The 17,933-nt window shown below is 35.1% G+C and overlaps 1 protein-coding gene across 1 annotated transcript in view; it reads right to left on the bottom strand.

The window, feature by feature from the left end:
- RLF (RLF zinc finger) overlaps positions 1-17,933 on the bottom strand; it is a 79,505-nt gene that overhangs the window by 56,241 nt on the left and 5,331 nt on the right. The gene's annotated exons all lie outside the window — the stretch shown is intronic.

Raw genomic sequence — 17,933 nt, 5'->3', positions numbered from 1 at the left:
TTTTCTTCATCACAGATTTGGATGTAAGCAGATAATGCACCATGAACATTCCTCTCTATTAATGAAAACCTTCGGGTGTTGGGTTTCATGTTTTCTAACTTTTTAACAACTCACTGAGGTCTGCAAAAGCTTCTGCTAAACTCTTTACTGTGAATTTTCCTGGGGGTGGTTCTTCTTTTCCTTCTTGGTTCTTCTTTTCCTTCTCCTGCAGTTTCCTTTTCTTTTGTCTCTTCTTCAGCAATGTGTTCCAGTTTCAACAACTCCTTACTAGTCATTTTCTCAGGAACCACTTCTAGGATCTCCTCAATGTCACCCTTACCTACTTCCAAGTTAAAAGTTATTTGCCATTTCAACCACAGCCTTGTTGATTTTTTGCAACCTCATAAGCCTTGGCAAATCCTTTGAAGTCATGGATGAAACTGAGTGTCTTCTTCCAGATGCCATTTATATAATCCTTGATGACATTAATCCAAGCCCAAATAATGTTCCTGATTAAGTCATATGTACCTGTAATCCTTCAATTCCATCAGTGTCTTTTCAATGTCTTCCTTGATTGTACAGTAGCCTGGGCAAAGGTTCTTCTCAGGTAGTATATCTTAAAAGCTGCTATAACCCCCTGATCCATTGGTTGGATCAAAGAGGTGGTGTTTAGAGGGAGCAACACCACTTTGATATTGGGATGAAGACTCTCAATAAAAGGAGGATATCCAGGGACATTATCAAGAATAATCAAAACCTTGAAAGGTATGTAATTCTCCAACCAGAACTCCATCTCTGGCATAGCAATTCAGAAGGGCATCTTGGAAGAGGGTCATCCATGATTTATTGTTCCTGTAGTACACTGGCAATGTGTGTGTACTGATATGTTTAGGGACCCTGGGGGTTTCACTGTGCCAGATCACAAAGGGTTTCAAATTGTGACCAGCATCACTGCCCCTAAGCAAAACGGTTATCCTGTCCTTAAGGCTTTGAAACCTGACATTGACTTGGTTTCCTTATGGCTGAGAGTCCTTTCAGGCATCAGTTCCCAGAAAAGGAAGGTTTTATCCATATTGAATATTTGCTCTGTCAAGTAATTTTCTTCCACAATTGGCTTCTTTAGTTTCCAAAAATTCTTTAGCTGTCTTCATATCAGCACTCGCAGACTTACTTCTCACCTATATTATGTAATGAATAACTATTTTTGAACTGTTTAAACCACCCAGAGCTAACAGTAAACTCAACACTGTAGGCACGTAGAGCCTTTTCTTTCAACATTGCACACAAACTTTCCTTTGACCATGATCATCATGGTGCTGAGAGAAATACGCTTGTGTGTTTGATCTTGTCATTAGAAGTTTCCCATGTCATTAGAAGTTTCTCCATGTCTGACATAGGCCCTTCTCAAATTATTGTTAATCTCATTGCCTTTAATGAAATAGATCCTTTATCAGCAGACCATCCCTTTGTTATTGTTCTTCAAAATCATATTGTAGCTATGGTGGAAAAGGACATGTCTGACTAGTGAGCAACAGCCATCACTGATTTCCCCCCTAATAGTCCTTAATCACTTTTTATTTCATTTCTAAGTCAATCACTCAACAAGGCCTCTTACTGGCAACACTGGTAGTAGAATTTGTATACTTATGGGCCATGATGAACGAAACACCACCAGATTAAATCAAGCACAAGGGAAAATGGTGAAATCAAGAGATGTGATAAACACGAGATGTACGAAGCCACAGCCAGTGTTAACATGGCACACTGTTCTATAGCAAACATTTTTTTTCAGGTAAAAAGAGTATACTCTAAAATAACTATAGAAAGTATAATACAGTAAATACATAAACCTGTAACATAGTCATTTATTATCATTATCAATTATTATATAGTGTACATAATTGTACATGCTATGCTTTTATATGATTGGCTGCACAATTTTGTTTACACCTGCATCACCACAAATACGTAAGTAATGCACTGTGCTACATTACTAGGCAATAGGAATTTTTCAGCTCCATTATCATCTTATAGGACCACACTCATGTGCAGTCTGTGGTTGACAGAAATGTACACATTAACAGAATGAAGGTGGGGAAAAACTCACATGATCACCTCAAATGACAAGAAAAGGACATTTACAAATTCAACACCTTTCAGGATAAAAACAAAAAAAAAAACACTCAACAAACTAAGACTAGAATACCTCAACATAACATAAACTGTAGAGGAAAACCCACAGCTAATACCATATTTGATAGTGAAACACTGAAAGCTTTTCCTTTAAGAGCAGAAACAAGGATGTCCATTTTCACCACTTCTAATCAACATAGTACTAGAAGTCCTGGCAAAAGCAATTTGGTGAGAAAAAAAAAATAAAAGATATCCAAATTGTGCTCACATTAGAAAGAAATGAAAGTATCACTGCTTGCAGATGACATGATTTTATACGCAGAAAATGCTGAAGATTCCAACAAAAAAACTATTTGAACAAATTTCAGCAGTTTCAAGATACCAAATCAACACAAAAATCAGTTATGTTTTTATACCCTAACAATGAACAATCTGAAAAGGGATTTAACTATACCACTTACAATAATATCAAAAATATACTTCGGTATAAACTTAACCAAGAAAGCGAAAGACTTACACAATGCAAACTACAAAACCTTGTTGAAAGAAATCAAAGACAACATAAATAAATGGAAAGGCATGACATAGAAATGTTCATGGACTAGAAAACTTAATACTGTTAAGATGTTAGTACTACCCAAAGCAAGCTACAGATTCAATGCAATCAAAATCCAAATGACCTCTTTTTGGAGAAGAAGAAAAATCAATCCCAAAAATGATATGGAATCTCAAGGGACACTGAACTGCCAAAATAATCTTGGAAAAGAACAAAATTATAGATCTCACACTTCCTAATGTCAAATTTTACTATAAAACTACAATAATCAAAGCAGTGTGTACTGATATAAAGACAGACATACAGACCAATGGAACAGAGAGCCCAGAAATAAACCCTCACATGTATATTTAAATGATTTTCCTCAAGGGTACTAAGACCGTTCAATAAGCGGGGAGGGATGGGCAGTCTTTTCAACAAATGGTGTTGGAAAAATTGGATATCCATATGCAAAAACATGAATTAGACCCTTACATTCAACTATATACAAATATTAACTCAAGATAGATATAAGAGCTAAAATCATAAAATTCCTACAACAAAACATAGGGGGAAATTCTTGACAGAAACTGGCAATGACTTCTTGGATATGATACCAAAAGTATATACAAAAGTAAAAACTGGCCTGCTTCAAAATTTTAAATTTTTGTACACAAAAGGATATTATCAATGTAGTCAAAAAGCTACCTATCAGTATTACACAAAAGAAAGCACAGACTTGAAGAGATATGTATACACCCATGTCCATAGCAGCATTATTTATGACAGCCAAAAGATGGAAGCAACCCAAGAATCCATCAACAAATGAATGGATAAACAAGCTGTAATAAATACACACAATGGATTATTATCCAGTCTTAAAAACAAAGAAAATTTAAACACACGATACAACATGGATGAATCTTAAAGCCAGTATTTTAAATGAATGCAAATCACAAAGACAAATACTGTACATTTCCAATTATACGTGGTGCCATAGTCAAATTCATTGACAGAAACTAGAATGGTAGTTGCCTGAGGCTGGAGAGAGGGAGGAATGGCAAACTAATATTTAATGGGTTCAGAGTTTTCAGTGCGGGAAGATGAAAAAGTCCTGGCTCTGGTTGGTGTGGTTCAGTGGGCTGAGCGACGGCCTGCGAAACGAAAGGTCACCAATTAAGATTCCTGCTTACAGCACATGCCCGGGGACATGCTAGAGGCAGCCAATTGATGTTTCTCTTGCACATCAGTGTTTCTCTCTCCACCTTTCTCTCTTTCTTTCCCTCTCTCTAAAAATAAATAAAGTCTTTAAAAAATTTTTTTAAAAAAAGTTCTGGAGATGAATGGTGGTGAAAGTTACAGAATAACAAAATATACTTAATGCCACTGAGCTGTACACTTATGTATAAAATTTATATTACACATATTTTATCACAATAAATATCAAGTTATGTCTCAAGATTTTAGATTAGCAATTTTCTTTTTTTTAATCCTCACCTAAGAACATGCTTATTGATTTTAGAGAAAGGGAAGGGAGGGAGGGAGGGGGGGAGGGGGCGGGGGGAGAGAGAGAGAGAGAGAGAGAGAAAACATCGATGCTAGAGAGAAACTTTGGTTGCCTCCCGTAGGCGCCCGGACCAGGGATTGAGCCTGTAACCTAGGCATGTGCCCTGACCAAAAATCGAACCCATGACCTCCTGGTTTACAGGATAAGGCTCCAATCAAATGAGTCACACTGGCCAGTGCGATTAGTAATTTTTCAGAAACAGAAGGGGGTGAGTGTGTAACAGGAAGACTGGGAAGAAAGGGAGAGAAATTCAAGTATCTCCATATTTGCTTTAGAGAGTCAGTAATACTAAAAGAATGGTCTAAAATACTTCATAAGTCTGGAGATTTTAAAATCCAAGCATTATCACACTGGGAAAAAGTATTACAATTCTGAGGCAGCTATGTAATAGAGTGAAATCACATGATTTTTGGCTATGGATTCAAACCTTTATCCCCATCACTTGCCAGTTAACCTCTCTGGGTGTTGATTTTTTTTTTTCTCTCTCTTAAATCAGTGTATTGAAGTTGAGTACTTATTTTGAACTAGACGTTGTACAATATAGGTTTTTTTTAATGTAAGCAAAAAACATAGCAAAGTATAACATCTTAACCATTTTTAAGAGTACAGTTCTGGGGCCATAACTATATTACAGCTGACTCCTGAACAACAAGGAGGTCAGGGGCACAAACCCCCATGCAGTCAAAAATATACCTATAACTTTTGACTCTCCAAAATGTAACTAGAGTTGTCCCTTGGTATCTGCGAGGGATTGGTTCCAGGACCCACTTGGATGCCAAAGGGCATGGGTGCTCTACTCCTTTATTCAAGTCCTTTATATAAAATGGTATAGAATAATGCATACAGTCGGTCCTCCCCATCCATGAATTCCCAACCACAGATTGAAAATACTGTTGATTCTCTTGTTGTTGTTGTTTTTTTTTAAATACTGTTTTTGATCCAAGGTTGGCTGAATCCTAAAACGCAAAATGTGGAGATATGGAAAGTCAACTGTCTATTCATTGAAAACAACCTGCATGTAAGTGGAACCACACAGTTTAAACCCATGTTGTTCAAGGGCCAACTGTACACTGTTGTGCTACCATCACCAATATCCCTCCACAGAACTCTTCATTTTGCAAAACTGAAATTGAACCCATTAACAGTAACTCCCCATCCTCCAACAGCCCCTGGCAACCACTATTCTAACTTCTATCTCTATGTGCAAGATAGCTTTAATAATATATTTTCTTTTTGAAAAAGCAAAACAAGTGTGTGGTAATGGTATCAGAGTAGACAAATCAGTGGAATAGAATAGAGTGTAAATATAAACCCACATACCTATGGCTAATTGATTTTCAACAAGGTACAAAGGCAACTTCTCAGTTCAACAAGAAAGTCATTTCAACAAATGATGCTGGAACATTTAGATATTCATATTTAAAAAAAACTTTCCTCATTCTTTATAAAATATATAATTAACTCTAAATGGATTACACATCTAAATGTAAAACCTTAAACAATGAAATTTATAGAGGAGAACATAGGAGAGTATCTTTGTGGTATTGGGTTAGGCAGATTTCTTATGTATAACATAAAAAACACAATTCATGAAAGAAAAATTTGATAAATTAAACTTTACCAAAATTAAAAACTTGTGTTCTTCAAAAGACTGTTAAGAGAATAAAAAGACAACTACAGCCTAGGAAAATATCTTTGCAAGGAATATATTTGATTCTATTTCCCCTGACCCCATCAGCTCTGTGGTTATAAAAGGAATCGACTTAACAGAAATTAACCATGGCTTGGCTGTTCTTGTGCCCACCTAACAACACAGGACTTCTCTTTCCTGTTAATGTCTCACCTAGTCTTTCCTGGAAGTTTTTGATAACATCTCACATGAGTTCACCAACAGTTCTGTCCAGAACGTATGACATCCACCATGTCGTCTACCTCAGTTCATCCGTGTCAGCAGATGCTCCCTATAAGCTGGTGGAGAGCACCTCAGTCTTTCCCCATGCTGACATCAGCACAATGGAATTTGTGTCAGGACCAAGGGTGTTTTCTCCAGAGTATCAACAGAACCAGAAGCAGAATGTAAGTTAGAAATGTGAGGCCTGTCCAGAAGGTATCTAGCCATGTAGTATGAAAAAAAGGCATTTATTGAAGAAGATAAAGGATACAAGAAACACTGTACACAGGACAACGATGCCTCAGTCCCATTCAAAGTAGGCACCTTAGGACCCCACACATTTCTCCCAATCACTATTGGCTGCCCTGTCCTATTTTCCTGAATCTCATAGGTGGTCTGAAATCTCTTCCCTTTCAAAGGTTACTTTAGTTTTGGGGAGAGTCAGAAATCACAGGGTGCCAAATCTGGCTGTAGGGAGCTGAGTAACCTGGGTGATGTGATGTTTCGCCAAAAAACTCTGCATGAGATATGATGCATGAGCGGACACACTGTCATGATGAAGCTGCCGATCACCAGTTGCCCGTAGCTGCGGCCTTCTGAATCACGTAAATAGTTTCAGGGGAGGAATGTTCATGCTTAATACAAAATTTAATGCAGATTCGTTGCTCCACTCATTCGGACATTTTGAATACACAGCCACACAGTACACATGCTCACTCAACGGCGCCAACCGCCCCAACTGACTAGTACAATGATGTTGTCATTGCTCACATATGCACATTCCAATCCACTCTCCTTGGCTGCCAGGCTACACAGATGTCGCGCAAACCATTCTCATTGTATTAACAATGGCTGGACTTTTTCCAGACAGATCTCATAGTAATATAAATCACCATCACTAATCTGTGCATCCTTTGCAATCTAAGCCTCAACATTAAAAACTGGGGGGGCGGGGGGGGAGGAGATATATTTCATAAAGAGTTTGTGTGTGTGCGCGTGCATGTACACACAAAACCCCTCTCAAGACTCAACAATAAGAAAACAATCCAATCTTTTTTAATAAGCAAAAGATTGAAAAGATACTGCATCTAAGAAGATACAAAGATGGCAAATAAACACAAAAAACACAGTTAACATAATGTTATTCGGGAAATGCAAGTTAGAACCACAATGAACTATCACTAATTTTAGAATGGCTAAAATTAAAAAGACTGGCCAAAGCACGTGTTGACTGGGAAGTGGAAAACAGAACTCTCCTATGTTGTTGGTGGGAGTGTAAAATGATACAACTCACTCTGAAAAACCTGTCATGTGACCCAGCCATTCCACCTGGGTATTTACTAAAGAAAGAGAAGAACCATTTTGTCCACACAATGGCTTATACACCAAGGTTCACAACAGTTTTATCTGCAACAGCCAAAAACTGGAAATGAGCCAAATGTCTATCAACAGGTGAATAAACAAATTACGATATGACCATAAAATGGATAGTCAGCAATAAAAAGAATTGGCTATTAACATAGAGTACATGAATGAATTTCAAAATAATTACTACTCAGTGAAAGCCGCCAAACGAAAAGACTACATATTTTTATTTATATAGAAGTCTTTTTATATAATCTATAGAGACAGAAAGCAGATTAATACTTGAGTGAGGACAGAAGGCTATATAGAGTAGAAAGGTTAACAAAAATAAAAAGGAAATCCAAGGGGTAAGAAAAACTTCTAAGGATGATGAACATATTTGTTATCTCGGTTACAGTAATGGTTTCATGGGCATATACGCCAAAGCTTATCAAACTGTACATTTTAAAAAAAAGCAGTTTATTATATGTCAATTACACCTCAATAAAGCTATTTTTAAAAAAAGACAAATGGGCCATGAACTGCACAAAATCATAAAAAGGAATTTAAATAAATTAGACATTTCAGTTGTCAGATTTGTGATTTTTACTGCAATGAAATCTAAGACTTCTGTACATACAGATAATATAAAATGTGAAAAGATAAACTGAAGAAGGTAATTCCAAAGTACCAGTATATGACCAAGAATTAATGTCCAGAATACATAATTTCATAAAATATATTTTTTAAAAAAGGCAAATAATCCAATTGAAAAATAAGCAAAAAAATAAGGTAATTCACAGGAGAGGAAATTTAATAGCAATTGGAGATACACTAAAAAGATAAACAGCTCTTCACAACAGAAATAACAAAACCACAATGAGATACCAGTCTACCCACCAGAATGGCTAAAATAAAACCCACTACATATAGTATTGGCAAGGATGTGGGGCAATGGTAATGATCATACACTGACAACTGGCATAAACTGCTACAAATACTTTGAAGAATAACGTGGTAGTATTTATTATAGTGGATACTAGAGCTATTATATGAAACTAGCAATTCCACTGTAAACGTATACCATAAATTCTTTTTTTTTTTTTTTTTTAATCCTAAAGAAATTCTTACACCAGCCCTGGCCGGGTAGCTCAGTTGGTTAGAGCATCTTCATGATATAACAAAGTTGCAGGTTCCACCTCTGGTCAAAACACGTAGAAGACTTGATCAATGAATGCATAAATAAGTGGGACAAATCGATATTTCTGGTTCTCTCCCTAAATATCCATTTTCAAAACTTTTTTTTCTAAAAAGAAATTCTTACACCCATGTTTCAACGTATTTTTGAAAGATGTCCATTCTACTAGTTAATATAAATGCCTCTAAATCTGTCAATAGAAGAATGGACAAATAGCCCTGGCTGGTGTGGCTCAGTGATTGGGTGCCAGCCTGCGAACCAAAGAGTCATGGGTTCGATTCCCAGTCAGGGCACATGCCTAGACTGCGGGCCAGGTCCCCAATGGGGGCGCATGAGAGGCAACCACACATTCATGTTTCTCTCCCTCTCTTTCTCCTTCCCTTCCCCTCTCTCTGAAAATAAGTAAATAAAATATTTTTTTAAAAAAAGAACGGACAAATAAATTTGCTATATCTGCATAATAAAATACTATATACCAGGGAATGCATACATACCAATACAAAACTTAGAAATATTATGTTGAATTTTAAAACTCCAGAATACATATAATACCATCACTTAATTAACACTGAAAAACAAAATAATACTATACATTGTAATAAAATGCAAAAAAAAAAACCCTGAAAAAGTAAAGAGATACAGGGAAATGATTAAATACCCTAATCAGGGTGGCAATGGGAGGTAGATGATAATCTGTGAACGGATACGTAGGTACCGTCAATTGTTTCATTTCTTAGATTGTATTCATTTTAGTACATTCTTTAATTACTTTGTATTTTCGAGATTATTTGATTTTTTTAAAAGCAACATACCCTTCATAGTTCTGAGCAAAACTGATTTTCAATCCAGATTCCTATACCCAACCAGACTAACACCATCAAGAAAGGACAGACTGCCTCAAGAAGGTACATTCAAAATAAGAAAAAGACATGAGGGCCAGGAAATGGGGGATCTCACAAGAAAGAGAAGCAAAAATAAGTACTGAAACATCTGATAAAATTAAAATGAATTTAAAAGGGTAACAGAAGTATAAACTGCATAAAAACACAAACATAAAGTGAATGTCCCACTAGTTCTTAAATGAAATGCAACAAATGATAATATTTTAGTAACTGCCTTTCAAAATGTTATCTATATATCATTGCTTTATGTAATGGGATAATAGTTTCCTAAACTTTTTCTTTAAACAATAATCTTGGCTATTCTTCCATATTAATACAGAGTATCATTTTTTTGCTTTTAAATTTTATTTGAAAAAATACTGAAATTCACAAAAAGTCATATTCACACATAATTCTACCACTTTAAAATTTTGTATGCAATAAGAGTTAAAGGTCACACAATGGTTCCATCTAATTGCACTCCCACTCTCCATTCCCAAATGACCTCTATAAACAATTTGGTACATGTAGCCTTATATACATAGATGAAAGCTTTCTAATTCCTGGCAATAATCTCCTGGGCTCAAATATTTTATGACTGTAGAATGTTCAAAGGATACTTATTTTTTAGCATTTCCAAACCTAAAATAGCTTATAAAAGGTTCATCCAGCCCAAAATGGATTCCTGGCATTCCTGCTCTCCCTTACATTAGTAGGGTCTTCCTCTTCTTAATCACACACTTGCTTCAAACTTTTAGTTTGGCAACCAATACCAATGAAGTGGTGTAGGAAAGTTGCACAGAAAATGATGTCTTTAGAATATATACCAAGTGACAAAGAGTAATAATATTGCCCATTCAAAACCACTTATATTAGCCTTCAAAATTATGCAATAGTTAGGCACTGGGAATTGGTTTACTTATGCTATTAGTTGGAACATGGAAAATATACATGATCAAACACTGACTATTCCTCTATTGTATAAGCAAATGTAATATGAAAAACTGTTTAATGTTTATCTTCTCCACTAGACAGGGCAAGAGAGGGGCAAGAACCGCATGTTTTTTCCATCACTACAGACCAGAACACCCAGCATACTGAGTAGCACATAGCAGGTATTCTGTAATTACTTGCTTTTGATGCTTTGCACTATTATTAAAGTATCTGCTAACATAAAAGTTTGATTAAGACAATTTTTCAGATACACATCTTTATTAGAGAGAAATATACTTGTATATTACTAAAACAAATTCAACTAAGTAGATCTGATTCCAAATTCTCACTGCTTCATTAAAACCTTGTAAAAGGAGAACAGCATTTTGACCAAACTGCACTTGTAGAAATTTTAAAAAGAAAATGCTTAAATCATATATTTTAGAAGTGTGCTCATATCAAATCACAATGATACACTAGCCCTGAATTTTGTTTGATGGTAAACAAATATGTCAAAGTTCAGAACTTTATTGAAATTATAACCTATTCTAATCCTCAGCTAACATCCTAGTGTAAGAGGGAGTTTCCCCTTTAGAGTTCTAAGCTGGAAAAACAATGGGCTAGAAAACCTCTATAATTCTTCCCCCAAACATAAGATTTTATGATTTTATGAAAATAAGGCCACAGTCATTTGTCCCCCAAGGGACTCAAATCCAAAGTATAACAAATTGAAATCACTTTTGATATATGCATATTTCAATAAAGTACATAATTTAAATCCCAAACAATAAACCAAGTTAAAACCAGTAGCCAGATGAATAAAAAATATATTTTTTAAGATTTTATTTATTTATTTTTAGAGAGGGAAAGGGAGGGAGAAAGGGAGAGAAACATCAGTGTGTGGTTGTCTCTCTGTGTGCCCCACCAAGGACCTGGCCAGAAACCAAGGGATGTGCCCTAGACTGGGAATCAAACCAGCTACCCTTTGGTTCGCAGGCCAGCACTCAATCCACTGAGCCACACAAGCCAGGGCGAATGAAAAATATTTTATACAGAATGATGTGTTGGTTGCAACAAGCCAAATCCATTATACACACTATAAACTCCAAAAGGACATCTATATTGCTTCATATAACAGAAATTCACTGTAAATTATACTTCCAGTCTGCAAAACTGATCTTAGGCTCTCTGAATCTAAAACTATGCAAGAAAATGCTCTGTCAACATCTAGGAATCTTCTTTTTTTCTTCAATGGGCTGTACACTGACAGGAATATGTAGGAAAGCTGCTCTACATGAAATACCTCTTTAAAACAATATTCAGGATAGAAAGGAAATAAAAAAGCTGACAACACTGTGTACTTACTTGCTATCAAAAGCTATGCTAACGGTAGTGTTACACTGTCTCATCTGACCCTTAACTGGAGTAGCTTTCTATTAATGCCAAATTTTATAGACAAAAATATATCGATCCAAGGCATGGTTTAAGGTCACAAGAGTGTTGGGATGAGCATTTAAAATGAAATCTCTTAACTTCAAATCTACTGTCTACTGCATATGTTCTCCATTTCATAAGACAATAAAATGTGAGAATCATCAAATGTAATGTTTTATCTACATTTACTGTTAAACTTTATGAGATAATTTGCTCTAGATTTAACATTTTCATTTACCAAGACTTTTAAACACCAAAATCAAGATTTCATTATGAAAGAAAAAGCCAAGGAGGAAGAGTGAACATAACTAATGTAAACAAATAACCTCAGTTCACATTAGTAGAGTGATTTCCATTGGGATGGGCATTTGCCCTATAATATAGTTTTCTTTAAACGAATTTTCAAAACTCTCATCCCTTTTATACTTTTCTGTTTGCTTGTAATTTATATATTGGTACTATATAAATAAAACATTAAATATTCACTTACTTCAACTGAATGCAAAAGACAATGTTTGGTGATGTCTTAGAAAATAATCCTTAGTGTGTGTTTTTCAATAGAATTATATAACACTGGAGGAGAATGGAACCTTAATGGTCATCTCCTTTAAGCAGCAATTTGAGGCTCTAAATAACAAACTGATTTGGACCAAGGTCATATATCCAATCAGTGGCACTTTATATAAAAACAGAGATAGTATTTCTAAAAGTTAGCTAATGGAAAGCACTATTTCCAGTTATTCAGCAATGATTTATCTAATAGCACTGATAAAAGATATGTATAAAAAAAAAGCAATAAATGTTTGCTGGAAATCAGTACGGTGACAAATCTCTAACAACCACCAATTACTAAACTGTATCATACATTCCAATGGCTTCAGGTTAGGCTGCAACTCTCTATGATATGTTCTACTTCTTGACAATCTCAAAGCAGTATAAAATCTCAATATTACATGGTCATGCTCTATGATTATACACAATCAAATTTTAATGACTTTTAACTAATAATATTTTTAAAAAATAAAAACATGTAACAAAAAAAAAGTAAAAACAAACCTCACAGGAAAAAAAATGCAAGTAGGTAAAACACATGCAAATATGTTTTAAAGATATGCAAATGCTGTTAAATTGCAAATTAATATAATAATGTAATAGCACTTTTTAGCTATCAGATTGGCAATATTAAAAAGTTCAGTAGGAGTCTAAGTCCAGGCAGCTGAAGAGTGTGATAGATAATGGTCATCGGTGCAAGTGTCATTTCATTGCTGGGAAGGCATGGCCTTTGCCCACAGTGATGGTAGTTAGCCAGGTGAACAAAGATGGGCAGATAAGAACAGTGTTTAACCAAAAGTTGATAGAAACTGGAGATAAAGAATGCCTCAAACAGTTGCTGAGAGCTAAATTAACTGAATGGGGCTGGAAGCATCAATTGAAGGCACACTATAAAAAAGTAATGAAAGAAAAAGGACTAGGAAAAAAATTAAAAGAGAAAGGACTAGAACATGTTACTGTTGATGACTTAATGGCAAAAATCACGCAAAAGGGCAGAACACTGGTACCTGACAGCGTAAAGGAGCTTCTACAAAGGTAAGAACATTCTTTCTTCAGTTGCTAGCTTTTAAGACTGAATTACATTGTGCTGTTTTGTGGTCTTATTTCTGACAGTAAAACTTGCCATAAATTAGGAATCACCTTCCAAAAATGAAATCCTTCTTTGTATGACAGTATATATTTCTCAGTAGTGATGTATATACATTGTATTAATTTCCCCCTGCATGTGTTATTTTAATAAATAGCTCATGAATGAGTTTGAAGTTTCCTTGGATCTTGGAATAAAAGGGACTTTTTAACAACTAGATTTGTAGAGAGTAAAAGTCAACAAGTAATATAGTTTATTAAGTATGTATGTATTTCTGTGCTAACAACTGAGAAGTGAGCAGCCTCTTCTGATTGTCTATATATGGTGTACTTATCTTTGAATCCTTATAATATTTTATAATATATGCCTCACCTTGTAATAAAAAAGAAAAAGAAAAGAAAGAAAAAGTATACTACCACCAGAGTTTACAAGGATATAGTGAAACATGGACTCTGAAACACTACTGATGGAAGTACATATTCAACTTTTATGCCAGCATCCCTAAAAATTTAAAATAAATATTGTATTTAATCCAGTAAGTTTCATTTCAGAAATTTATATTATCAATATAAATAACCAATGCTTAACATTTAAGGATGTTCACTGCAACGTTATTTGTGATAAAAAAGAAAAAAAACGGTTTATGTATGGTACCTACTCAACATACACTGATGTAGAAAACTGTTCTCAATATATTAAATTAAAAAGTAAATTGCAGAAGAGAATGTACTCGAGCTTTTAAGAATACACAAGAGACTGTTAACTCCTCTAGAGGGACTGAGGGCAGAATGAGGCTTTTACTTTTCCCATAAACCTTTTTGTGGCATTATATATTTTGCCTTGAACACTGCTTTTCTAGTTAAAATGTTTTTTAAGATTAAGAGTGTTGAAGGTTTTGCTATCTACAGAATTTTAAATCAATGCAGTTATCAATGAAATATTATGCAGTTTTTTCTTTAATGTAGTAAATATATATTCCACATGGGAAAATTAGTATAATACATTGAGTGAAATAAGCAAGTTTTAGTATATAAGCTTGAAACTATTTTTCTAAAATTGTATATATATGCACATATCATATAGGAAAATTCTTTAAGTATACAGCCCAAACTGTTAACCTAGGAAAACATAGTAATCAAGTATAAGGGGGTATGTGACAGATTTTCATCTTTTATTCTCTCTTATTTTTTTACAATTAATTCTAATTTTTTACAATTAGAATGTATTCCTGAATTTCTTGGGCAATTAAAAATTTTAATAATTATATATAAACACACACACACTAAATGTATTTTTCCAAAAATCAGGTAACTACACCAAGCTATTAACAATGAGATTACATAGTCCTTTCACTTTCTGCTTTATGCACTTAAACATCTTGTCTTAAGCTTTCAGAATGAGCATGTATGAATTGGAGTCTCACAAAAAATATATAGTTTTATTACTTTAAGATACCTTATAAACTTTAAAATACATATGTGAAAAGCAAATTAAAGAATAAAATCACAAATAAACATATGCCTATTTTATATAACCATACACTTATAAAATTGCAATTCTCACACTAGACCATTCATTCTATCATATCTAGTAATAACTCTTATATATGGCCCTATTAATAAAGCTTTACTGTGCTGGCTAATATAACACACTCAGGCTATTTCCTTAGGAGTAAAAACACTATGAACTCAAAGGTCATTACAGTAAGTTACTGGACACCCCCTGCCCTCAAAAAAAAGGTACTCGAAAAAAACACATTAAAGAAATCAGACATAACACTAAAGTGATGACAAATGCATCAGTAGTTTCCAAGCTAGCTATGTTGCAGAAATACTGGTAAACCTGAATAAATCTGAAATCAAGATATGTCTCAAATATAACTTAATTTCCAAAATTATATTAAAATATTTTCATATAGGACAGATAACAAAACCTGCAAAAACTTTGGAGGAAATTTTTTTCATAGAAGCTCACAGTAATATTTTAGGCTAAAACTAAGGAATCAAAACTCAGTGGTATGCAGAATCTTACAGCAATCAACTCTTCACCATAGTGTTTTGATTTACCATAATAAAAGAAAAGCATGTGACTTTTAGGCTGGAACAGTCTTTAGAACGTGGCAAAATGTTAATGCTTTGAACCTACTAAATGTGCAGCACTTAATGTCTTTCTAGGAGATTCACAATGTGTCTTAACATATAAAAGACATTAAAAAACATTTATCCCAATTTCTATGAACACAATCCTCATTTCAAGAAATAGACATATGGCCCTGGCTGGTGTGGCTCAGTGGGTTGAGTGCCAGCCCGCAAACCAAAAGGCCACCACCGGTTCGATTCCCAGTCAGTGCACATGCCTGGGTTGCAAGCCAGGTCCTCAGTAGGGGGTATGCAAAGGGCAATGGCAGCCAGGTCCTCAATAGGGGGTATGTGAGAGGCAATCGATCAATGAATGTATCTCTCCCACATCGATGTTTCTCCCCCTCTCTTTCTCTCTCCCTTCCTCTCCCTCTAAAAAATAATAAAAAAAAAATTTAAAAATACATACATTTTTTAAAATGTATGTAAAAAATACATCAAAAAATAAACACACACACACCCCCCCACACACACACCCCCAATTTAGGAAATATAGGAAAAATAGCAGGGACTCTGGAATCTAAAGACTGACAGAGCTTACTAGCTGTGTGACCCTGGGAGTTATTTAATTTCTGTGGACCTCAGTTTCTATCTGTAAAATGAAAATAATACCACCTGCCTGAGTGCTTAGCACATAAAAGATGTTCAGTAACTTAAACAGGCCCTCTAATTTTTCATTTAATGGTTTTTATATTGGCCTTATGTCAGCAATGAAAGTTTTAAGGAATCTAATTTTTTATATCATCTTGTTCAGGTTTTCTAGTATGGTGACAATTACATCCAAAATAAATGCTTAAATCTTGCTGAGCAAACCTAGTGGAAAAATTATTATTTGTGGAATATAAGCAACCATGGGAAGGTCTTAGAAAACATAAAATAAAAAGAGGTTCTATTGACATAATCAAGATACAAAGAAAAGACCACATCCCTACTGGTAAGTAGCATAAACTGGTTGACAAAAAAAAGTCCCTGTTTCTTCATAAAGAAAGGTAAGATTTGCTTGTTACCCTCAAGAAGTCTAGTCAGTAATTTAAGGAAGGGGAGAGATAAAAGATCAATAAATGTTGAGTACCCATGAAGTGCCAGGGACTATTTTAGGCAATGGGTAAACAAAACAGTCAACAGCTTCACATGCTTACATTCCAGGAAGGAAGACAAGTAGACATATCAGATACTAATCAGTGACTTAAACAAGTATAAAGCAGCATTAAGGAGTTGGAAAAAGATGGGGAAATGCTGTTTTAGATAAGATGATCGAGGAAGACCTCTAAGAGAAGTTAATAGGTGTCTAGAACTGAATGAAAACAAAGCACACGTTAGTTTACCAATGCCTTTGCAGTCTTAAAGTGGTGTTTTCTATTTAGATTTTGGGTGTTAACATTGTTCAGAAGACGACGATCAACAGGTAGACACCAAAATCACTAGGGGGTCCAGAACACAGCAAGAGATGAGGTGGAACACCGTAAATGACAGCACCCAAAGTTCCCACTGCCTTGCAGGTCACATTTCTATGTTTTGGTCATATGCACTGCAAAGCTAATTTTTGCTATTATAACTACCTGTCACCTAGTTTCTATTTACTCATCTCCCAAGGGACGGCAGCAGCAGTAGAAAATATAATGCATTAAAGAACTTTTTTTTTTTAAGATTTTATTCATTTATTTTTAGAGAGGGGAAGGGAGGGAGAAAGAGAGGGAGAGAAACACTTATGTGTGAGAGAAACATCAATCACTTGCCTCTCCTAAGCCTCCAACTCGGTACCTGCCCCTCAACTAAGGTATGTGCTCTGCCAAACCATTGAGGACTAAAAATCTTCTTAAAAAAAAAAAACAAAAAGATTTTATTTATTTATTTTTGGAGAAAGAGGAAGAGAGGGAAACATCAATGTGTGGTTGCTTTCCACGCGCCCCCTGCTGGGGACCTGGACCGCAACCCAGGCACATGCCCTAACTGGGAATCAAACAGGCAACCTTTTAGTTTGCAGGCCAGCACTCAATCCACTGAGCCACACCAACCAGGGATAAATAGCTTTTAAAATGAGTCAAATAGGTAAACTGTAAGTCTTCACAGGCATCAACCTGAAGGAATTAGGAAGACTAATCCTCCCCCATCTCAACATTTCCAAGCTGTTGTCCTATTAGGCTGCTAACTCTTCCTGAATACTATGTAATGCTTCCCATTGTCTCCCTCCATCAACACTACTCTTCATTCCACAGGTGTAAATATGTACATTATTATATGAATGTAGGCTAAGTGGATGA

This window comes from Pteronotus mesoamericanus, unplaced genomic scaffold (assembly GCF_021234165.1).
Source record: "Pteronotus mesoamericanus isolate MK-2021 breed Mesoamerican mustached bat unplaced genomic scaffold, CSHL_Meso_final contig_221, whole genome shotgun sequence".
NCBI classification, from domain to species: domain Eukaryota; kingdom Metazoa; phylum Chordata; class Mammalia; order Chiroptera; family Mormoopidae; genus Pteronotus; species Pteronotus mesoamericanus.
The sequence above is the reverse complement of the archived record's forward strand: the minus strand, read 5'-3'. Positions and strand labels throughout refer to the sequence as shown.